This window comes from Dasypus novemcinctus, chromosome 10 (genome assembly GCF_030445035.2).
Source record: "Dasypus novemcinctus isolate mDasNov1 chromosome 10, mDasNov1.1.hap2, whole genome shotgun sequence".
NCBI lineage: Eukaryota > Metazoa > Chordata > Mammalia > Cingulata > Dasypodidae > Dasypus > Dasypus novemcinctus.
The window spans coordinates 53,876,545-53,895,319 of NC_080682.1; positions in this window are offsets into that span (position 1 = coordinate 53,876,545).

Consider the following 18,775-nt stretch of genomic DNA (forward strand, 5'->3'; position numbering starts at 1 on the left):
TAGTAGTGAAAACAACAGTCTGGAAATTAGGAAACATCTTTTTAGGTCTGAAAATAAGAAAAGGTCAATTTATCTTTTCTTGTTTTCACTTTCCCTGTTCCACTTCTTTTCTGTTTTTCTCCTTTCTCTGCTCTTTCTTCATATCTCCTCTTCATCTGCCCATCTCTCTCACTTTTTCTTTCCTCCTCTAGCCTCCTCTTTACTCATTCACTTGCCCTTCTATTGTCTATCACCTCTCTCCACTTGTTCCCTTTCTCCTCTGCCTTAATTTCAATTTCGTATATTTGACTTGCATTCATTATTAGGAATAGCAATACATAAATGCTTTGAAGCATATTCAAAGTTTCAAGCCTTTCGATATCCAAAGGTTGCATAAAGATACTATTACTATCTTAAGAATTCAATTCAACATAATAGACAGGCTTGTTAACAAATGCTTTTTTCAATCCAATATGAAAATTAAAGCAGTCTAAGAAATTTAGAGTAATACAGAGTTTTCCAGGTAGAGAAAACAGGAAAAGGATAATCAGCATAAAGAGAATACAATATGAAAAAAACACACAGCAAGCTACAAGAATGTTTGAATAATATCTGTTTTTCTCTCAGTACTGTCCCAATGAAGATCCAGAACTTCGAGCTCTTTCCAAAGATTATTTCCAAAGATTATTGCCTGCTCTATCTTTGATAGATAATCTTTAAATTACTCTTCAGAAGGACTTATATGGTCATATTCTCTTGCTTGGAAATTTTGGCTAACCTGAATACTAAAATTAACTATAGAATCTGGATAATTTCCAACTAATTACATTATTTGCCCAATTCACTCAGACTTTTGAACTTCAGTTAAACATATGTAACACATTCTCATATAAATAAACAAAATTTCTTTCCTATTTCTTACATCTTTTCCTCTGTGTGTGACATATTAAAATATTTTTAGATATCTATTTAGATTACTAATTCATTCTTCACCTGGGTGTAGTCTACTGTTTAATCTTCCCACTAAGAACACACACACATATATATAAATATATACACACACACACACACACACATATAACAGATATAAACCTTTCTGGTATTCAATTTTGTTCTTTTTCAAAGCTTCCTTTTCTATTCTCATGGTCCCTAATATCTCCATTAGAGTTTTAATATTCTTTTAAAAATAAGTACATATAGCATCTTTATATGCATGAGCAAATTACCACATCCTCTGGTATCTGGTATGCAGCTTTTGATCTTGTATGTATTTTTTCTCATTACCTTTTCATAAAACCACCAGAAGCAGTTTGCTTTTAGAGGGCAAGGCCAACAATACTCCCTCATTGTCCTATCTCTGAGATATAGCAACTCTCCATCCCTATGTCATAATCTAGTCTGCAGAGACCTTGATCAACTTTACCTTACATAAGACATCACAAGGGTCCATTACATTGACAACATTATACTGAATGAATCTAGTGATTAAGAAGTAACAACCATGCTAGATATATTGATACGATATTTGCGTACTATAGGGAGGGAAATAAATTTAATGAAAATGCTGAGACCTTCCACCCTAGCAAAATTTCTAGGGATGGGTCATGTCATGATATCACTTCTAAAGTGAAGGATAAGCTATTGCACCTGGCCCCTCCTACAGCCATAAAAGGGCACAACACTTCTCCAGCACATTTACCAAGTGACCTGAAAAGCCACTAGTTTTGAGTGGGAACCAAAATAAGAAGGCTTTATAAATGGCCCATGCTTCTGTGTGTCTCTGCCACTCAGGCTCTATGATCCAGCAGATTCAAAGATGCTTGAAGCATGAGTGTTAAATAGAGATGTTGTTTGGAGCCTTTGGAAGGCCCCTGTAGGAGAATCACAACTCATGCCCTTAGGATTTTAGAGCAAAGCCCTACCATCCTCTGCTGACATACTTTCTTTTTGACAACCAGCTTTTGGTCTGCTACTGGGCCTTAGTAGAGTCTGAATGCTTAAATATGTGTGACCAAGTTACCACAAGAACTGAGTGGCCCATCATGAACTGGGTGTTGTCAGACCTATCTAGCCATAGAGTTGGATGTGCAAAGCAGCATTCCACATTAAGTAGAAATGGTATACATGAAATTGGGCTTTAGTAGACCTTAAAGTCACAAGTAAATTGCAGAAAATAGTGGTCCAGTTGCTCATGGCTCTCGCTCTTGCTACATTTCCTTTTCCCTTCTGTATGCTACCTCTGGCCTTAGGGGGAATTCCATACTATCAGTTGATTGAAGAAGGGAAAACTTGGCCTGGTTAATGAACAGGTCAGCACAATATGCAGGCACCACTCAAAACTGGACAACTGTAGCTCTACAGCCCCTTTCTGGGACATCCCTGAAGATCAGAGGTGAAGGTAAATCCTGCCTGTGAGTAAAACTTTGAACATTGCACCTGACTGCTCATTTTACTTGAAGGAGAAATGGTTGGATGTGCCTTGTGTACTAATTCATGGCCAGTGGTTTGGTTGGGTGGTCAGGGGTTGGAATATTGGTGACAGACCTATCTAAGTGGGTGAAAAATATGAAGATATCTGTGTCCAATCTGAATGTATACCAGAGAGTGACCTCAGATAGGGGAACCCATTCTGTAGTTATGAGTTGGCTTCCCCAATCATCCCTGACATTGTCCAATGGGCTCATGAACAAAGTGGCCAGAGTGGTAGGGATGGAGGCTACACATGGGCTCAGTAACATGGACTTCCACTCAATAAGGCCAACTTAGCCAAAGCCACTGCTGACTGCCCAATATGCCAGCAGCAGAAACCAACAGTCAGTCTTGATATGACACCATTCCCTGAGGTGATCAGCCAGCTACCTGTGTCAGGTTGATTACATTGGACTGCTTCCAGCATGGCAGGGACAGCATTTTATTCTTTGGAATAGAAATTACTTTGGTACAGATTTGCCTTCCCTATATACAATGTTTCTGCCAAAACTATCATCCAGGGACTTATAAATTGCCTTTTCCACTGTCGTGGCTTTCTGCACAACATAGCAAGGATATCACTTCACAATGCAAATGAAGTTCAGCAGTAAGCCAGTGCTCATGTAATTTACTGGTCTTATCAATATTCCTCATCATCCTGAAACAGCTAGGTTGATAGAAGGGTGAAATTGTCTTTTGCTGTGTTTATGTTGCCAACTGGGTAGCATACTGAAATTGAAAGATGCTGGATTCCTCTAGGTTCTTGGCTATGTTGCATAAAAGAATTTAAAAACATGCCAGTTTAGTTAGGTCAGTAAAAAGAGTTAACTGAGACTCGAGAGAAAAGAGAAGTACCTGAGACATGGATGTAGGCTACCTCCAGTCAAAGAGGAGCACCTGGGGTCAGGGGAGATCACCTTTATTAAAACCATTCTTCACTCCTCCCCTACCCTAAAATTGGGGAGGAGTCCAGCTGTTTGCTGTTTTGATTGGTTGCCTTTTAATTCCCACCTGTTAGCTCTCAGGACTAATGATGAGGCCTTTTGTTTGGAGTTATCTGGGACTTCCAAATGAGACCTCATGGCCAGGGTCTCTGTGGGATCCCTTCGGCTTTGTTCTTAGGAGCAGCCTTCCTTCAGGGCATTTCTAGGCAGGGCCTAACAGCCATGGTCTTGCCAGGTCCCAGCTGTGATTCATCTTCCCTCATTCCCTATACCAACCTACCTCAACTGAGTAGCCATATCTTGCAGCACTGGTGTAATAAGCTCTAAAGAAGTTCTAAAGAAGCATACAATCTATGGTTCTGTTTTTCTCATAGCCAGGAATCACAGGTCCTCAAGGGATGGAAATGGTAGTAGCTCACGATTACCTTAATGATTCACCAGCAAAATGTTTTCTTCCAGTCCCCATGAACTTACACTCTGCTGGTGAGAGGTCTCTGTTGCAAAGGGAAGCATGCTTCATCATGAGATACACAATGATTCCACTGAACTGGAAATTAACACTTTACTGCCACAGTCACTTTGGGCTCCTCATAACACTTGACTCATCAAGCAAAGAAGGTCATTATGTACTGGCTAGGGTAATTGGTCATGATTATCAGGGGGAAATTGGACTGTTACTACACAGTGGAGGAAAGGAAGAGTATGTCTGTAACACAGATAGCCCTTAGGGTGTCTGATAGTCCTGCCATGCCCTGTTTGTAAAATCAATGGAAAACTATAACAAGCCAATCCAGGATCACTACTGACCAAGAACTTTCAGGAATGAAGGTTTGGTTCACCTCACCAAGCAAAGAACCATGACCAGCTGAGGTAAAGGGAATATGGATTAGGTAGCAGAAGAAAGTTGTTGTAAAGACCACCCAAGGCCAGATGATCAGTGTCACAAATGAGGACTGTATTGGAAGGTTCTTTAAGTAGATAGCAAGGTGTGGCGAGATGAGTGACACCAGAGACATATGAAAGAAAATTTTATTAGTACATACGGGTCATAGAACAGAGAGGAGCAGCACATCTTGCAGAGTCACATGGGGTAGCATGTCAGGAGCATAGGCTTAACCAGTCAGGTGGGGAACAAGAGGCTACAGTGGACCTGGGAACTATGACTTTCTAGTGTTAAGGCCATGCAGATGTAGCAGCTGTTCAAGCAAGAGTGGGGACTGGGGAATTTGTTTTTGGCTTTCTCAGGAGTGTGGGCCCTGGTAGAATATGAGAGGAGAGGGAGAAGCTGCTTATCTTGTATAAATATTTTTCGGGGATGGTCACAGTGGAATAAAATGATAGGGTGTAAGATGCTGAATCATTATGATAATGCAAAGCCTCTTATATTAATACCTACCTTAGAGGTGCTGAGGCAGCATGATTATATGAAAAATGTCCTACTTTATTTTAATTAATTACAAGGGCTGTAATTATTGTGAGGTTATGAGTGTTTCTTTTTTCTTCCTTATTTTATTATGAATATATTTCTGTGTATATGTGTGTGTGTACATCCAATATTTTTTTTCTTCCTTTTCTCATCTCTTTATTATATAAGTTGCATTAACTTTACATCATAGCATTTAAGTTACAGGATATCAAAATAGGATTGAATGTCCTCCAAGGACTTGTATGCATTTTTGGGGAAAGTGATATATTTTTGGCTGTATGCAGGATAGTTGCATTATGTTAGGTAGAAGTCATTTAATAGATGGGATTTGCATCTACAGTCTGTTTAGTGCATCTACAATTGGTTGACTGCATTAACAAATAGCAAAGTAGATTGCCCTCAACAATGAGAGTAAATGCCTCACACAATCACTTGGAGATCTTAAAAATGAGAACTAATGCCTCACACAATCTCTTGGAGATCTTGAAAATGAGAACCTTCAGAGGTCATAGGAAGAATTTATTTCCCAACTTCAACATTGACTCTTGCAAAATATTTATCCAGACAATTTCCACTGGAGATTTCAAAATATGGACTTCAGTATGACCTTTATGGGAGTTTCCATCCTGGGAACTGCCCCATGGAGTTGGCATTTCCCACCCCCATGGTCACATGAGCCAATTCTTTAATATAAATCTCTTATTATAGTAATATACTAAGTAACATATAATATATGAAATGTAAGTGTGTGTATATATATATAAATATATATATGTATGTATATATATATACTGGTTCTCTTACTTCTCTCGAGTACCCTGACTGATATTTTTATGTTCAGCAACGAATTTTTAGATATGGCAACAACAAAAGCACAATCTATGAAAGAAAATTTTGATAAGTTAGACTTCATTAAAATTAGAAACATCTGCTCTGCAAAAGTCACTGTTGAAAGAAAGGAGCAGCCACACATTGAGAGAAAATATTTGCAAAACACCTCTCTAATAAAGGACATGCATCCAAGAAATGCAAAGAACACTTAAAACTCAAAAATAATAACACAACCAAATTAAAAAGTATGCAAAAGGCCTGAACAGATGTCTCACCAAAGCATTTATACAGATGGTAAATAAGCATGGGAAATTTTCTCAGAATCATTTGTCATTAGGGAATTTCAAATTAAAACAACAATGAGGTACCTCTACACTCCTGTCAGAACTACTAAAATCCAATTACCAAATACCAATGGTTGGCAAGGATGCAGAGAAACGCCACTGCTGGTGAGAATGTAAAATGTTAAAAATGCTTCTGAAGACAGCTTGCTATTTTGTTACAAAGTAAAATATAGTTTCAACCACACAATCCAGCAGTGGTACTCATATGTATTTAACCAACTGACTTGAAAAAATTATTTCCACAGTAAAACCTGCATAGGAATGTTTATAGCAGCTTTAATCACAACCATCAAAATTTGGAAGCAGCCAAAAGTTTCTCCAATATGGAATTTTTATGGACTGAATTGTATCTCTCAAAAAGATGCGTTCCTAGTTTAATCCCCAGTACCAGAGAATATAATCTTCTTTGCGAACATGGTTGTTCCAGGTAGAATTAAGCAAGTTAAAATGAGATCATACCAGTGGGCCCTTTATTCAACATGACTGATGTCCTCATAAAAAGAGTAAATTCTGACACAGAGAGAGTTGAGAAAATCATGTGAGAACTAAGGCAGAAAGCACCATGGATTGCCAGCAAGCCACCACCAGAATCTAAGAGAGAGAGGTCAGGGACACATTCTTCCTCATAACTTTAGAGAAAGCTTGGTCCTTTCAACACCTTGATTTTGGACTTGTAGCATTCAGGACTGTGAGTCTATACATTTATTTTAAGTTCCCAGGTTGTGATACTTTGTTACGATTGTCCTAGGAAGCTTAAGCAGGAATTGATAAAGAAACTGTGGTTCAGCCATATAAAGTCATATTATTCAGCAATAAAAATAATTGGTCTCTGACACCGCAATAAAACATGATGAATCTTAATTGTATATTTCTATGTGAATGAAGCCAGTCTCAAAAAGCTACTTACTGTGTGGTACCAATTATATGATATTTTTTTCATGGAAAAATATAGGGGCAATTAAAAGATCAGTGGCTGCCAGATGTTTGGGAGAAGGGAGGGAAGTGTAAATAACTGAAGCACAGGGGGTTATTTGGAGTGGTGAAACTATTCTGTATGATAATGTAATTATGGATACTTGATACTAAATATTTCTCAAAATCCATAGAATTTTACAGCACAAATAATCAACCTTAGCATATGAAAATTAAAAACAAATTTTAAATCAATGAGTTTGGCAGGTGAATCCCAGGATGGAATTTAGAATATTATGCAATAATCTAACTGTAATACAAATGCTGAAACAACCTTACAGAAGGGGTGAGAAAAAATGTACTGACATACATAAATATGGAAATGAGTGGAGTTGTACGACTAAAGGCCAAATAAACCGCACATAAGTACTGTACTCCAGTTCATAATACTGTTTCTTATGGGGTTAAAGGTTATCAATGCCAATACTGCGATATATGAAGATTGCAATGGACAAGTCAATGGATGGCAGATAGTTGAAGTCAGGTTTCTCACAGTTGGAGGAGTATAGAGATCAGTAGTGTGAGGAAGCTAAAATTATCTACATGATACTAGAGCAGAGACATCAATCAGCCTGAACTCATATTTACTTTACTATAAATATGGCTGGCTACATTTAGGAATATTTCTGTGTGTGTGTGTGTGTGTGTGTGTGTGTGTGTGTGTATGTGTATACCTGTTAGCATATGCACACATAAAATTCCTTGCTTTGTCAGCTGAGAGGATATAAAAACAGTGACACCCTAACAGAAATGAGTATACCTACTTTGCAGATCTTGGTTTTTAATAATCATTTCTTTGATTATTGGCTAATTCTAGAACTATGGCAGGAAATACACAAAGAAGATTCTGGAGCATCTTCTAATGCCAGAAAATAAGTAATCACTCAAACAAATAAACAAAATCCAACAATAAATCACAACACAGAAGCCAACTGAAAGTTCTCCAAATGACAAAGTCAGAAAATTACAGCAATAAAATAAATAAAATAATCTAATATTACAGTCCACAAGTAAATAAAATCAATCCATAAGTCCATAGTGATATAAGAAAATGATTGAATAAATAAATAAATGGGGAGAGAATAGGTAAATCTCCTGTGCACATGTAATCTATTTAATTTACGTATTTCCCATCTCCTCAAGGAAATGAAGTATATAACCTCTTTGATAGGCAGCAAGGTAGACGGCTCACAGTGACTTCTTTCTAGAGAATACTATATGGAAGTTTCAGCACTGAGTGATTTTAAGGGCAAAACCTGACAAACTCTACCTAAACCAGATGATCAAAGTCAGTGTCAACAGTGATAAGTTAGACTGATAGTATGCACCTTTCATCTGATGTGAAGAAAACGACATTTGACATCTGAGATCTTCCTCCCTGAAGCCCACAACCACAGTCTAATCATGAGGAAATCTTCAGATAAATTCCATTTGAAAGACATTCTAAATAATACCTGACCTGTATTCCTCAAAATTCTCAAAGTCATCAAAATCAACATGAATATGAGGAGCTGTCATAGTGAAAGGAACCTAAGAAGACATGACAACTAAATAAAATGGGAGATTCTACATGGGATCCTGAAAGAGAAAAGTGACATTAAGTGAAAAATAAGGAAAGCTGAATAAACTACATATTTTAGTTAATAATAATGTGTTGATATTGGTTCAATAAATTTAACAAATATACCACAATAATGAAAGATGTTAATAGGAGAAGCTGGATGTGGAATCTATGGTAACTCTTTGTACTCTCTTTGCAAATATTTCTATAAATCTCAAACTGTTCTAAAATTAAGGGTTTTTTTTTTAAAGTAAAAAACTCATATAATGAAGTTCATTTCTTTGATATTAATTTTTATAAAGCTTTTTCAAAGCTTCTTGTGCCTGGTTCACAAGAAATATTCAATAAATATTTACTGACTATATGAAAGAAGTGACATTTGAACTCTATATTTAACTGGCTTTGAAACACGTGGAAATAAAGGATTTAACTTTTCTGTAAATGACTGTTTCACAAATTCCCATGTAAATAATGAGAGTACCATGATGACTTAAAGCCTGCTTAGTCGGAAAAATTGTTTTTAAATATATGGAAAGTACAAATACTCTGCTTTTCTAAAAGAAAATAAGGAAATAGAAACAAATTACTGTAGAGTACTTCTTGATTAAACTTAAATAGATCTGACTAAGATGTTTCATATAAAATTAAAATTGCCCCCAAGTTGATCAAATAAGCAACATATAACTAAACATTTTACTTGATGTCATTTCTGATTAAAAATAACTGCATGCTTTCATATGTCATCTATGAGAAAAATTATAAATATTAAAACAATATATAACATGAGAAGAAACTGGATTTAAATAAGTAACCAAGCATAATTCTGCCAAGAAAAATATACTTGAGACAGTTTGTACATAGTGATAGCAAAGCTGTGTTTTTAAAAGAATAAAACACAGCACTCTGTAATTTCTGACACCTTTAATTTGGAAGGATTTTTGAGAAATCCCTTTCATCTGTTACTGAACATTTCTTTTAATTCAATAATGAACCAAATTGTGAATAGGGAAATATTTTTAAGCAGCATTAAAAGTACCTTGCAAAAGCAAAAGGGGTGAAATATTCTCCCCAAAGCAGGCCTTGCCACTACTACTTAGCCCTCCATTAAATGGGAAGTCACTACCTTTGGAATTCCATCTAGGTTAGCGAATGGCAGTAACTTTTATAAAGTCCTTCTTTAAGTTAAGATAAAATCTATCTCCTACAATGGGACTATTTATTAGGGGATAGCCTAATTCATACTGATATTTTTTCAGTTTCTTGAACACTATAATCTTGCTCTTTCCCAAGGTCTTAGTATGTGCTATTTTCTTTTCCAGAAACTTCTTTTGCTCTCCTCAAATCTTAACTCTTGTATTTCTTCAAGTCTCAGCTCAGCGATTTCCTTCTAATTTCTGAGTCAACTGCCTTTCAATAAATTCTCAAGCAAAATATAACTCTCACGTATTTTAAAAATTATATACATTTCTTCTATCAAAATTAAGCTTAATTAGATAAACTGATATAGAAAAAGGGAAGTGCCAACTGTCTCTGCTTTTGTTCTATATTGTGTAGCTGTTTTCTATCAGGCATGTAGCATATGATCAGCCATTCAGTAAATATTTATTCAAAGAATGCATGAAGTAAATAAAATAATTTCTATTCAGAAGGTCAGGTCTGAGGCTAACTTTACTTTTCTATCCCTGAATATTTTCCTTTTTTTCTTTACTCTTGATGCTAAAAAAAAAAAAAAAAAAAAAAAAAACCTTTAAAAACTTATGTAGCTTTATCACCCCAGTATAATGTGGTGAATAAAATATGTTCTTTGGAACCACATTGATCTATGTTTGACAGGCTGCATATATACTCTAACATGCTGTGTGATATTAGGCAAGATATTTGAAAATCAGTTTCTTCAATTTAAAAATATTTATTTTACAGATTGATTTTAAGGTTTAAATTATTGCAGAATCTTGAAAGAGAAAGATCTTATTGGGCTGAACACATTGTACACATGCAATAGATAATAGATCCAACTTCCAGTGTCGTCATCATTAACATCATCACTATTACTACTATATTATTTTTATTTTTTAATTTTTATTTTATTTTATTTTTTTGAGGTCCTGGGGCCAGGGATTGAACCCAGTACCTCATATGTTGGAGTCCGTGCTCAGCCACTGAGCTGTACTGGCTCCCTATATTATTTGTATTACCTAGCTTGTATTCATCATTTTCACTATAGATCTTTTCAATTTGGGATTCCATTTTACTTTCAGGACATGAAACTTGACTTTTACTACGTTTTTTATGTTGCTTCTTTTTCACTCTTTGTTATCTTTTTTCAAGAACATTACCAAAATATTGGATGTCTGTTGCACAAATATTGGATGTCAAATATATATTTGTACAAATAAAGTACAAATACTGGATGCCAGGGTACAAAACTAAAGTATCAGTAGAGTGTCATTTTTATTTCAAAGTGTGTGTGTGTATACACACACATACATATATACACACAGACATATATATATGAAAGAGGTAATATATGCTTTTTTTGGATTTATGTATAATTTTTTCCAATTCTATTTTATTTCAAAGTTTTCTGCATTGAGAATGAGTTCACTTTGAAGTGAGAAAAAACAAATTAAATTGGAAAAAGAATTCTCACTTCATGGGTTTATCAAATAGAGCACACTGAAGACAATTAATCTGTTCTTGATAACTACTTGTCATCATTCTGAACAGTAATTATTTTGTTGTGCTGTAAAAATACGATGTTCTCTAGTGTTAAGACAGTGTACTTCTTCTAAATGACATCAGATTGTTCTGTTATTTGAGTTTAGGAGTATGATTTGTTTTAACTTTGTCTCTTCCCTCACTGCTAATCATTACCTTTTGCTGAGAAAGTTTCCTATTAATAAATGTTTGTCATATGGAAATGAGTAAAATATTATAGATACTCAAATGCAGTGTTGCAGGTAGGAGTTTGCCTTATACATGTTTTGAAGAGAAAATTTAAATTCAATCCAGGACTTCACAAAAACCTACAAACAAACACAAGGCCTTCTGTAACCCATCCCATCCCCCATTTCAAGAGAGGCAGCTCTAACTGAACTTATATCCCCCTTGATTTTGCTCTCCTTTTTAGGGATTTTGCATCTTGTATTAGATTTTGCATCTTGTATTAGATTTCTGGAACCTCTCTAACAAATTCACCACAAACTGGGTAGCTTAAAATAACAGAAATTTATTATCTCACATTTTTGGATACTAGAACTCTGAAGTCCAGAGCCATGCTTCCTTTCATGTCTGTAGGGAAGAATCTGCTTTATACCTCTCTTCTGACTTCTGGTTATCCAGAAGTATCTGGATTCAGCAATCCAGGGTGTTTCCTGTCTCAGTCATTACAACATTCCCCCCTTCTTATCCAGAAGTATCTGGATTCAGCAATCCAGGGTGTTTCCTGTCTCAGTCATTACAACATTCCCCCCTTCTTATAAGGATGCTGTTCATATTGGATTAGGGTTCTCCTAATCCATCTCATACCTTAAAAGATCCTATTTCCAAGTAAGGTCACATTTATAGCACCAGGGGCTATATCTTGAGCATGCCTTTTAGGGGGACACAATTTAAGCCTCTGTATATCCTATCAGATACTAAATATCCAGCCAAACCAAACTCTCTGTTCCCTCAACTTCTCTAACCACACAATTTTGCTTGTAAGCAGTACAATTTGTGGAAAATTAATTACTCAAAAGTTTCTTCCAGGGGAGCAGATGTGCCTCAAGTGGTTGAGTGCTTGCTTCCCACATGGAAGATTCTAGTTCAATTGCTGATAGTTCCTTAAAAAAATAATCATGACAGATGGTTCCGAAGTTCAGTGCCATGTCAGTTGGCCCTACTTTGGAGTTTGTGTTCCTGAGCATAATGTAGTTGGACTCAGATGTGACCTTTCTACACATGCCTCTTCTGTTACTTTTACCAGACCTGTAGTTGGCACTGGGGTTGGTGTATACTCAGGAGACCTGAATCTCTGGACTGTCCATGTGACAGCCGGGCTCTGAGCCTCAGCAGACTTGCAACTCCTACCCTCTGGTTTATTGGACTTACCCCGGCCAGCTATCAGGGAAGTGAACAAGGTCAACCACCACACCAGGGAGCTAAGAGTGCCTACAACTGCAAGCAGGAGAACTGCATCCATCATCCATGTGGAATCTAAGTCCCCTCTCGAGATAGAGATGGAGTGGACATAACCATCCCAGGGTCCACTGGATTGAGGAATAGAGTATAGATTAGAGTAGATTTACTGATATTGTACTATGGAACTATTGTGATTAGTAATGGAAGAAATTATAGCATTGATGTGGAGAAAGTGGCCATAGTAGCTGCTGAGATTAGGGAGAGGGAAGAATAGATATGATATGGGGGCATTTTCAGGACTTGGAGTTGTCCTGGGTGGTACTGCAGAGACAGATGCTGGACATTGTATGTCCTGCAATGGCCCACTGGGTAGACAGGGGGTGAGTGTAAACTACAATGTAAACCATTATCCATGTGATGCAGCAGTGCTCCAAAATATATTCACCAAATGCAATGAATGTCCCACGATGAAGAGGTTGTTGATGTGGGAGGAGTGGGGTGAGGGGGATAGGGGTATATGGGGACCTCATATTTTTTAATGTAACATTTAAAAAATAAATAAATAAATAAATAAAGCCATAAAAATAAAACAAAAAAACCCACAATCAAACAAACAAATGAAAATATCAACTTGGGGAAGCCAATATGGCTCAGTGTGGTTGAGCTCCAGCGTTCTACATACAAGGTCTGAGGTTCAATCCCTGGAGCTGGTACCTCACAAAACAAACAAACAAACAAACAAAAGACTTAGTAAGTCCTCAAAAGTCTGTGTGCTCTGGCTACATTTTATTGCTCCAGTCTCTCCCCACTTATCATCTCTCTCTCTGGCCTTCAGCAAAACTAGTTCATTTTTATTCATTCCTCTCAATTCCTTAAATGTACTATATGCAGTTTCAAAGATTTTGAAAACTCTTTCCTATTACAAGTAATATTCTCCATCCTTGTTCTGTTCTTTCAGTCAAATTCTACTCATTTGTCAGATCTCAGTTCAAATACCAACAGTTCAATAGGATTCTTCCTTGAGATCTCAAACTATGACAAGTCCTTAAAGAACTATCTCATCTTTGCATTTTGGGGGATTATTTAAATTGTTTAATATGTCTCCCTTATTAGATTCTAAGAACCATGAAAGCAAACACTGTATTACTCTTTTCCTAGATTCATATTTAGCACCTAACAAAGTAAATGTTCAATAAAACACTTGTTTGAATGCTATTCCCTTTGTAACTATATAATCAGTATCTCTCTCTCTCTTTTTCTCTTCCTCCCCTCTCCCCTTGCTCTATTGTGTGTATATCTCTATCTCCCTATCTTTCCTGCATTGTGTGTGAGAAGGATAGGCAGAGGAAGAGAAAGAAATGAAATAGAGAGGCAGGGTGAGAGATAAAGAGATACGTTATATGTTTAGAAAGTGATTTCCATGATACCCAAGATTCCTATTTATTTTAAAGTTCTATGAGTCTATCTTTTATTATCTCTTCATTCAATGACTGTACAGGATATTTAGCCCATATTTTATTTAATTGAAAATATTAGAATAAAGAAAATTCTTATTAGTGTTTTCCCCTTGTTTGGGGATGTGCCACAATATATACATTCACATGTTTTAACTACCTTCAGATTGAAATCTTGTGAAAGCAAAACGTACAAGCAGTTGGCCCTCCCCCATTTAACTTTCCTGTAGCTTTATACTCTACACCCTTGAAGCCTCGACATAAAAATCTGTTCTCAGGTTGCTGGAAATATCTCTTAAAAATACTGCTGTGATAAAACAAGGATTCAGCATTATAAGGAAGAAGTATACTTTAAATATTAGCTTTATGATTTGTATTATATTAGTGAGGTCCCGAACCAAAACCTCCAACAAATTTCATATTTCAGTAGATTATAAGGTCACTTATTTATCTTTCCATAGGGTGAAACTTCTCTTTGTATTAACTATGGAGATCTATAGATTCCCCAAGTTTTCTTTTAAATAAATTTGTTAAAACAATCATGACAAATTCCCCAACAATTTTTATCAGAGTAATTAGTTGTTCTTATATATCAATTCTGTCAACCTGAGTTCCTAGAAAGATCAAATTATATTTATTTATTTATTTTTGTCTTTATCTATTTTTTAATGTTACATTAAAAAAATATGAGATCCGCATATATCCCCCATCCCCCTTACCCCACTCCTCCCATAACAACAACCTCCTCCATCATTATGAGACATCCATTGCATTTGGTGAATACATCTCTGAGCACGGCTGCACCTCATGGTCAATGGTTCACACCATAGCCCACACTCTCCCACAGTCCATCCAGTGGGCCATGGGAGGACATATAAATGTCTGGTAACTGTTCCTGCAATACCACTCAGGGCAACTCCAAGTCCTGAACACACCCCACATCACATCTCTTCTTCCAACTTCCTACCCCCAGCAGCCACCATGGCCACTTTCTCCATACCAATGCCACATTTTCTTCGATTACTAATCATAATATTTCATGAATAGAATATCAGTAAGTCCACCCTAATCCATACTCTATTCTTCCATCCTGTGCACCCTGGAATGGTTGTGTCCACTCCACATCTATATCAAGAGGGGGCTTAGACAAATGCAATGGATGTGTCATGATGATGGGAAGGAGTGATGCTGGGGGGGGGAGAGTGGTGGGGTGGGGGTGGTAGGGTTCAATGGGACCTCATATATATTTTTTTTAATGTAATATTATTACAAAGTCAATAAAAAAATTTCAAACTAAAAAAAAAAAAAAAAGAGGGGGCTTAGATTACAAATGGATGCTGGATGCAATTTTCCTGCTTTCAGTTGTAGGCATTCTGGGCTCCCTGGTGTGATGGTTGACCTTCACCTCCATGTTAGCTGAGTGGGGTAAATCCAATAAACCACAGTGTAGGAGTTGCAAGTCTGTTGAGGCTCAGGGCCTGGCTACCACATGGTCAAATTATATATAAATATGAGAGTTGGGGTGGGGCACAAAAGGAAATAATGAAATGAAATTATGGGGCCACCGTCAATATAGGCAGAATGTGTGGAATGTGAGGGGCTTCAGGTGGTCTCTAGCCATGATTTCCTACTTGTTGGTCAGCTCCTATGAAAAGCACACTCCTCAGGCTAGCTACTTACAACTCAGTTATTCTCTTCTCTTCCATCTCCTCTCCTAAGAGAATCTAAGGCAGAATTTCTATATAATATTCTAATCTGGAATTTAGTTTGGAGTGGGAGGCATAGATCTAATTTAACTCTCATTTTCTATTAGCAATTAAGCGACTCCTTTTTCTTTCTGTTTAGTGTACAAAAGTTTCTGAATTCTTGGATTCAAAGTCCAAGCTATGGACATTTTCTTGCACTGGTGACTTTTCAAATTTATACTTCTGAGTGTATAGCTATTTGGAAAACACAGCCTGATTTATTTCTATTCCCTACTATATAAGTGAAAATAAAAGTTTCTCCTCTTGCATCTAATAGTTTTCCTCCTTTTCCTACATATTCTTAAAATCTCTTTTTTCTGCTACTTCTACTACTTATTACTATTGCTACTACTGCTGCTTCTACTGTGTGCTACTATCTTTGGATAATTCTAGTGAAGTTATTTCATCTTATGTTATGTTATTTGTTATTTCATCTTACCTGTAAAACAATGTTTTAAGAAACATATTAATTTTATGTTTTATTGCTGTGACTATTGAGGCTTGGAAATGCTAAGTTCTTTGTCCAAAGTTACTTCACTAATACATGCTGGAGCTGGGATTAGAACTCATGCTATTCATATTCCCAAACCTGTTTTCTTAAATATTATTCTGTACTGTTTGCATTATTTGAACACAGTAGTCTGAGCTGACTTAAGCTCATTGGAATAAAAAGTACAAGAAAATAACTCCATAGGAATAATTTTATTTCTCAGAGAGGGACAAGCTGTTTCTTTTCTCTTTTTTTTTAATACTGTGTTTTGAATTGTTCTAGTCCAAGGTTGATATTATGAAATCTCAGATAAGATATAGGGCCTTTACTTCATTTCTCTAATGTCTTCTCAGGGAGGCAACTCTATATGTGCTTGACCTTTTCATGGTTCTGCAGTTTGATTGGATGGCTGCCTCTCTTATCACCTTTTACAACCTCTGCTTCATGTGAGAAATCAGGGTGGATTGGGGAGCCAATCAAATACTGAATACTGAAAAGGTTACAGCAGTGCTGCAGACTACAACTTCCCCCAACTGCTATAGTTATTAACATTCAGACACCTCATTCCAATGACAAAGATTGTATTAAGCACCGATGAGACTAAGACATGAATTTTATCCTTTTGACAATGATCAGATGGGAAGTGGGTGCAGCAGAAGGTCTACCTCACCCATTCCTCTGTGACTGCACTGTTTATTACCCTGTGACTTGACCTCAGTGTCATGAATGCGGTCATGTTGACATGAATCAGGACCTGGGGTATACCTTCTTGCACAGTGATCTGAGCCACTCTTTATTATTACAATTGCCTTTTTCTGTGTGTTCTCTCCCTTATCCTATTTCTCCATGGCATTTAAAAATGAAATTGCCTTTTGAAATATTGTCTCCTTTATTTTTCATTAGGGTTCTGACTCTCTAAAAGAGTCAATGAGAAATGCCATGAAATCGTTGGTAGAAGAGTATCTTAATGTTTTATTAAATACATAATCAGCTGCATTATTGAAAGCAATACATGGTATTAAATTCAAATGGCAAGGTTAGTGCCTAAACTGTCATATGGAATCCAACTTTATTACTGGCATATTCACTTTATTTAGTTATTTTGGATGAATCCTATCACAAAAGCTATTTTTATATAATATATTTTCTACTATATTTTGTTAAAGGTTTTTTTGTTTTTATTTTACTTTTGTTCTGTTTTGTTTTCTTTTTCATTTTTACTTCTTAAGACCTTTTATATTTCCATATAGTTTAGAAAATTACAGAGGATCAGCCTTTCATGAACAATTTGTATTACACTGGCATTTTGTTATATCTTCAACAAAGAAAGCTGGGAAAAATACAACTTTTGAAGCAAATCTAAAACTTGAAAACAATCTAATGTACTATCAATACATTGCAATCAGTGTCAGTATTTGGATGTCTGATTAAAGCAGGAAAACAAATCAAACATTACACCTTATCAAGGAAAGCAAAAAGACTTGGGAATAAGCATCTATATACAGGACTGTTGTATTTTCCTCCATTTAACAAAACAATTTTATTATAACCTAGGAAAGAAAATACGTTTTTCTTTTTCCTATTAAACTTTCAATGCAATAAGTATTACATTTGTCATCTACTCATAGAATCGTTGGAAAAAAAGTTATTTCCCTTACAGCCTTAATTAAAGTACAGCTCATATTTTCCTGAGCAAGTCATTCTGAAGTTTTCTAATCTTAGAAGATGTATGAAAGTCCCAGCTGCTGTGTCATAAAGCCTGCTGCTCTGGGCCTTGGATCTGTACTGTTTTCATCTCCTCAGCATAGCTGGGGATCTCCTTTTAAATCCTGGGCAACCCAGCATGTGGAAGACACATGGAATTGTGCAGACAGAGCAAGAACTGAGCCATCTGCTTATTATGGCCTTTCATTAAACAAGAAGGAAAATAATTGACCATTAAATAGAAAGAAATTCACCTTCAGAAGTCCTAACAGGAAAAAAAAGTTTTTACGTGTTTCTAATCATACCAATAATTCCAGTTAGTTCACTGAACTCTTAACAATAAACTCACTTATGCTGCTCGTTTTCTGGTTGTTTGGGTTGCTTTCCTTCTTAAATTATGCCCCACTCTATGGTAGCATTTCCTAGTTAATTCTATCTCATAGAAACTCACCCATGACATTTAGTAAAGGCCACTGAATCTTACACATACATATCTCCTCTGTTGAGAAGCTTGACACATTTATGCTGGCCATGCCAGAAAAATAACACTTGGGGTCAGGCTCAGAATTTCCAAAGTTAAGAATCACTTATCCTGAACTAGTGTCAATAATTACCTTGTGCTTCAACGTTGCTACTTTAGTTTTTACCCTTACCTCATCCTTCAGATTTAATCCAAATCTTTGTCTTCTAGACTTGACTGATTTTCTTCTCCTCTATGATTCTGATAAATATAT